At 33.1% G+C, this 7,098-nt stretch overlaps 1 long non-coding RNA gene across 1 annotated transcript in view; it reads right to left on the bottom strand.

The window, feature by feature from the left end:
- Window positions 1–7,098, bottom strand: part of LOC106870799 (uncharacterized) — a 387,764-nt gene that overhangs the window by 201,219 nt on the left and 179,447 nt on the right. Inside the window, exon 3 of the long non-coding RNA XR_001409578.2 lies at window positions 3,476–3,513. This is a non-coding gene — a long non-coding RNA (uncharacterized LOC106870799). The remainder of the gene's footprint in view (window positions 1–3,475; window positions 3,514–7,098) is intronic.

Below are 7,098 nucleotides of genomic sequence, written 5' to 3'. Positions count from 1 at the left end.
ATATATATGTGTGTGTGTGTGTGTGTGTGTGTGTGTGTTTGTGTGTCTGTGTGTGGATATATATATATGAGTGCGTATGTCTGTGTTCATTTAAGAGCTTCTTGCGGCCTATGCAACGAGAATTACATAGGCGGACCTAGAAGAAAACTAACCAGACTTGTGAGAGTGCACAAAGAGTAACTTTAAGTTTTATCTATTAGCAATGTTCCATGTAGTGAACATTTAGACATCTGTGCAAGTCGAAAATTCAAAATATTTCCGTTCTCTTTTTTTTTCTTATCAAAATAAAAGACAAAAATTATCATCCACCGATATAAAAGGAGAATACTTTATGAGAATTCTAAATCTGAAAATAAACCGGAACTAGTCAACGTCATTAATGATAAGAATTTCCTCTATAACGGATTAGACAAGAACAGTGAAAGTGCTTATACCCACAATACGAGGGGTTTCCCAAAAGTTCGTCGTAGTCATTTAAACATTTTAAATAGCTAACAATTTTTAGGAATATATACGAAGAACTATTGGAAAGTTGCTGACTTTAAATTTATCGCGAAATGCGTAGCCGAAGGCCCAAACTTTGGAGTTTTTTTTTTTACAGGGATTAGAACAACTGAAGGGCCACTGCAATAAGTGTGTGAATCTGAGAGGGGAATATGTTGAATAAAATCATAATCAACTGATCATCCTGTATTTTCTTTTATCCAAACCACCAGCTTTTCAGCATACACTTGTATGTATATGAACACTCACACACCTAGCCTTACATATGGGAACAAGTTTAGTTGAAAACATTATTTTGAAGAAACCAACATGTTTCATTTTAATCTTTTTCATTATACAATTATCGTATTTCTGCACGAGCCTTAGAGGTCTTTAGTGAGAATAAAGTTTCAAAATTTTTAGTTGTTAAAGTCTCCAGATAGTTTCAGTTTCATTGCTAAACTATGAAGTGCTGTAGGCTTGTAAACTGCTTCTTATATATTCAGCAAGTTTTCTTTATGTAGACTTTACCACCAGAATATGACCATTAGTGTTCTTTATTATCAGGCACATATTAAACTGTTAGAGTTTCATGCTATTGTTACGTGCTGATCCTGATCCTGTTTGTGACATATGTATATTGCATGTGTGTGTTTAATTTAACTCGGGCTCTGATATAATTATTGTTTCTATAATTATATATTTTTTTTGCTTAACTCTCTATAGTAGATATGTATTGTTTATCCTTTTTTTTACCTGATACGTGAGTGTAATTTGGATTTGGATCTCTATTTCTTCATACCTGATAATGCTGCACGATTTAATAATTCCAACTGCACTCATTAGTGATTGTATAACTAATTATTTCAGATGTACCAACGATAACGGCTGGCATTATGGGCAACGCCCAACACCTTTCGAGTTGCAAGAAAATACTCTCCGTTCAACACACATCTCACAGAAGTCTGCTTTGAGTATTTTACAAATTTACATAATTAGATGGAAGCACTGGCAAAATAATTACCTCCTCGTGACTGTCTACTATTTATAACGCAGTAAAAGTACAACACACTCTCAACAATGAGGTTCGGAAAGATAAACATTTGTCAAAACATGATAATATCACAAGCGAACAGCCTCAAGTAAATATTCCATTTTTTATTGAGATATACGGTTCATATTTATCTACTTATTTCGTAAAACAGCTTCAGGATAATTGTTTTCGTTCTAACAATATATTTACAGTATATCACTCAGGTAATACTCCATTATCCAGCAAAAGCAATTGTATATTACAAAGCCCTGTTCGTGAAATTTGTCGGTCCCCGGTCACTTAGGTAAATATATGCATGAAATAATTCTTTGTTTGGAATAGTATATTTCGAATCACACACGTACAGCTATGAACAATAGCATGTAAATATTGGACTGAAAGTCCTTTTTGGATACCAAGGAAGCACACACATAAAGCCAATATTTACATGCTTTTGTAAGCACGTAAATATTGGGTTGAAATTTGTCTTTGGTTACAAAAAGGGTTTTTCAATCAAGTGTTTACATGATATAGTTTATAACTTTATGTGCATGCTTCGAGATATGCTATGCAAAAAAAAAAAAGCATTATTCTATGCTCGCTCGAAAGTTTATAACATTCTTAAGAAATCAACAAAATATAAGCGTATTTTATACGTGTAACGTATTCTAGAATAGCAATTTCCTCTTATTGCATTCATGTAGATATCAAAGATAACTTTTGTTTGCCAAATCGTTTTATGACTTTACTTCTCATTGAAATTACTATTTAAGGTGCTCAAAAAAAAAAAAAAATTAAAAGATACAAATAAAATAAAATAAAATCTTCTTGAGGAACACTAGCTAAAGAGACAAACAATTGTCAAACACTAAACCAGCAACTGACCCGTTGGAATTTATAACCAACAACGTTATGTTTACAAATATGTATATGAAATAAATAAAATAATCTAAAATCTTTTCATTAATTGTTGCTGTTATTTCATGCCACATCAGCTCTCACTCAGTAGATATAATATCAGAAGAACTGCCACCATGAAAAAATAAGCTGGGTTTTTCTGCAGAACGTACGAGAACGATCTAATATACCCCTTCCCCATGATATTCCGTTCTTTCCATAATAGTGTGAGAGAGATTTTGATGGTATGTTATCAGGCCAAGAGACAACTTAGGGGTTCGCTCATTCGCTGGTATAGACATTAATAAATAAAAATTCAACGATTTGTAATTGTCTTAATATAGCTTTCTCAATAATTTTCCCACTGTATATTAATTTTGTAATCTTACTTATGAAATACTAATGAAATATCTGTTTATAAAGTTGAGTGAAACTATCAATGAAATCCAAACCATATATATTTAGTATATAACGAAGCTGAAAAAAATGTTTAGTCAATGTTATATTTATTTCCAATTTAAGAACTAGGGCATCAGTTTTGAAGAGTGGGGTGTATATAACATCGGTTTTAGTACTTGACTAGGACAGGTATTATTTACAATTGATTTATCGGCCGTAAAGGGATGGAAGTTACGGTTTATCTCGGGTGGATTCGAGGTTCTTTCGACAACAGCAGAGAACAATATAAAAGCTCCAAAAGAAATAATTATGCTGTAGACAAAATCAATATTAGTCATTGGCATATACCATTTTAATTATTTTACTAACATAGGTAACCAGTTTGGCGATGTAACAATATATGAGAAAATCAGTAACTAAAAGAAATGAACACTAGTTTGTGTAGAAAAACCATAACTGTTGTGTGAATATATTAACCATTACGTTCTTTGTCTGAAAAACAATAGCTAAGTTATATAATGTAAAGTGTGTTGAAAATCAAACCAACTATTGCAAGCAAAATATTTTTAGCATATTTCCCCTGCAATATTTAACAGTGACCCTTCCCATGTAAATGTAACTGATTATGAAAATTTGAAGGTGTTAAATTATAATTCAACTCACGTTTTGCTGGAAGGCGCCTTGAACATTTTTCAGATCTACTGTAAATGAAAAAAGATTTAAAGACTGGAATTAGTTTACAGTTATTTAAAATTTGAACATTTCATAACACACCACATAGATACGTATCTATCTATCTATCTATATCTATATATATCTATATCTATATCTATATATATATATATATATATAAAGTATTATATAAAATTAACAGAATGAGATAAATAGAATTTATATATATATATATATATATATATATATATATATATATACACACACACATTCATACACATACATTCAGATGCAAATATATTTGCATGTGTGATATCATGTGTGTATGCGAGTGTGTAATTGAAAAGATAACATTGCTGTAGTTTATTTCCTTATAAACGTTTACCATGTTTTCTCATGAGTTAGTTGTAGTTTATAACTCTGAAGTTTCCAAATCCATCTCCAACGCTTCTAGGCTAGCACATTGAGTTGGTGTGTCATACCCTTGTAATTTTGTAAAGCAAAGCCAATATGTTTGGTATTAACATTTGAAACGGAAATTTTGACCCTTACAATGGCACATAATCAGTCACCGAATGTTGTACTTTTGCTTGTTCTAAATGTAGATTTTGTATGTGTATGTTAGAATTGCGCTCTCGTAATGAACATTGCTTCTGTTAGTAATCGTTATAAAGACGCGATGTGGTAAAATCCTGAGCGCGTCAGCTAAATGTTTAGCAGCGTTTCTTCTAGCTTAAGGTGTGAGTTCAATGTCGCAGAGGTCAACCTTGCCTTTCATCCGTTTAGGATCGATAAAACAAGTATCAGTTGGACACTGGAGTCGATGCAATCGATCGGCCCTCTCCCCAAAATTTCAGATCTCATGCTAATAGAAGAAAAAGTTATTAATCGTCACAAAGTGGCCATCAGGAAGAATCGTTACAGCATAGACAAAACTTTCGAATATTTATATTCGTATTGCATAACCCACCGAAGTTGCTGCTTATCCTTTTGGGGTTAATAAATAAAGTAACCAATCAAGTACTGAAGTTGTTGTTTTCGTCTATTTCTCTTTCTTAAAATTGCGGAATCGTAGCAAAATTAAAACAAATTAAGTGCCTAAATTTGTAATAATGTGTTATATAGGTGTATATTGTTACTAATTTCTTTCTGAGTGATGGAGCAGCCATGGGATCTACGTCGTTACGATAGGAAACTAACTAGTACCAAGGCGTAAATATACTCGTCATTATAACCACAGCGGCAGATGTCGACATATTTGATAATAAACCTTGTACTAAAGTTAAACATTCAAAGCAATACAAATAATACTTCTAACATTACTATGTCTCCACTTCTAGATATAAGCTTTTATACGAGAAATAACAGGTACCTGATACAGCATCACAATCTACTTTAACGAAAGTAATAATAGCCTGTGTTTCCGCAGAGATATTTCATATGAGTGGTGAGATTGTTAATTAGAAGTAAAATTCGATTTTCTACCGCAAATAGAACATTATATAAGGTAATTTAAAGAGAAAGCTAAACACCAATAAAGTGCAGTTATTCAAACAAGCAAGTAGACCATAACATACAAAAATATAGACACAAAATCAACACAATAGATAAATTAGCATTTACAACTATTAAAAGTAAATCAGCCAAACATATAGTGCATTCGAGTAATTAAACTATAGGATAGAAACTAACTACATAATGCTAACTATGTAATAGATTAGAACATGAAAAACTACATCGAATAGAACACAAAATGTATTTACCGAAACGATAAACTAATACAAATAATATAATAGACAAACACGGAAATCATTTTTAAAAAACGACCTACTATCAATTGAAATTTTGTAATAGCGCAGACAAGGCACAAAGAAAACAATAAAGTTAACAAATTTTATGGCAAACTTGATGTTTTTAAAGACTTTTAATACACTGCTTATCTCGTCGCTTCAAAATGCACTTACTAAAGAGAACAATTACAATGCAGAATATCCTACTATAGAACACGAAACTGGATAAAAATAACATTAGTAAACATTATATCTACCCTATAAAGAATTCCTCACAAAAATTATCGATAAGATAAATGGAGCAATACTACTAGTACAGCTAAATACACCTAAACAATAATATTGTTTTCTAATTATAGCACAAAGTGAGCAACCTGAGTGGGGCGGGGGAGGAATCGATTACATCGACGCCCCCTCCCCAATGCCCAAATGGTACTTATTTTTGAAACCACAAAACGATGAAAGTCAAATTGACTTCGGTGGAATTTGAACTGTGAACGTAAAGAGCCGGACGAAACGCTGCTAAGTAATTTCGTACGACGTGCTAACAATTCTGCAGATCGAAGCTTTAATAATGATTCTGTCTAAGTTTGGCACAAGATCAGCAATTTGAGAACTGTAATAGCAGTTAAAATCGTGGGTACGCCATCTGGCACTGGTCGTCTTTGACGCTGTTTTACACATAGATAAAGGATGACTGAAATGGCTCTGATCAGGTCACACTTGGAAGAAAATTATAGCCTTCACGTGTGGTTATCTGACTTTGTGTGGAAGTCGGAGGGATTTTGTAAAAGTTATGTAGATGTTTTCAAAACTTCCACAGAATTCCGTTGTACTCTAAGGTAGGGTAAAATTATTGATGAGCTATAGTTTTAGAGCTATGTTGACCTTTATTGACAAAGTTTGAGTAATCAGAATCACTGAGTGCCGCTACGGTGGCGCCGCCATATAGAGTGACACATATGTCAATATAAAAATCAACATTGTTTCAAAGCATGCATACACTCACGCACGCACGCACAGATATGTGTGTGTGTGTGTACGTGTGTATGTGCGTGTATATGTCAGCGTGTGTCTGCGTGAATGTGTCTGTGTATGCATGTATGTTCATGTGCGTGTGTGTATGCTCTCTCAAGACGAATACCATAATGTATGCTTTTTGTATAACATAAAGGCAACTATCTTCAACTAATACTTCTGTCACTGACAACGAATTTTTATTCAACTCGCCGGTTAATTTCATCATCAGAGATTTTTTCAGTCACTATTTTACTATGCCAGTAGTGCGTGATTTTGTTTAAGCTTGCGCTTACCAATGGAGACTTACTACTGACGAAGCTCCAAGAGGCAGAGATATAGTATGCGCAACCGAAGCTCCTATGTATAGGGGCGTCCTGTGGGACGACCTAGACGAGATGAGATGCTCAAACAGGCATTAGTGGAATTCGAACCCAGTACACAAGGAATCGGTACAGATAGTGCAAGGCTTCTATTTCCTGGTTCTGCATATCCTACCAATTCAGATTTGTAGCTTATTATAGACACCTTAAGGTTGAAACTGAAATTTGACTTTGGCAAGTTTTGAACTCAGTGCAGAGAGTTGGAACAGCTAGCAAATGTAGTAAATCATTCTGTCCGAGGCAATAACAATTCTGTCAATTCGCCGCCTATGTATGTATGTATGTATGTATAAAGATATATGTGTGCGTGTGTTTATATTATACATACATACACACATATATATTATATACACAATATATATACATATACATGAAAGTATATAGATATGTATATATATATATATATATATATATATATATATAT

Source organism: Octopus bimaculoides, chromosome 6, assembly GCF_001194135.2.
Source record: "Octopus bimaculoides isolate UCB-OBI-ISO-001 chromosome 6, ASM119413v2, whole genome shotgun sequence".
Lineage (NCBI taxonomy): Eukaryota > Metazoa > Mollusca > Cephalopoda > Octopoda > Octopodidae > Octopus > Octopus bimaculoides.
This window is presented reverse-complemented; position numbering and strand designations above follow the sequence as displayed.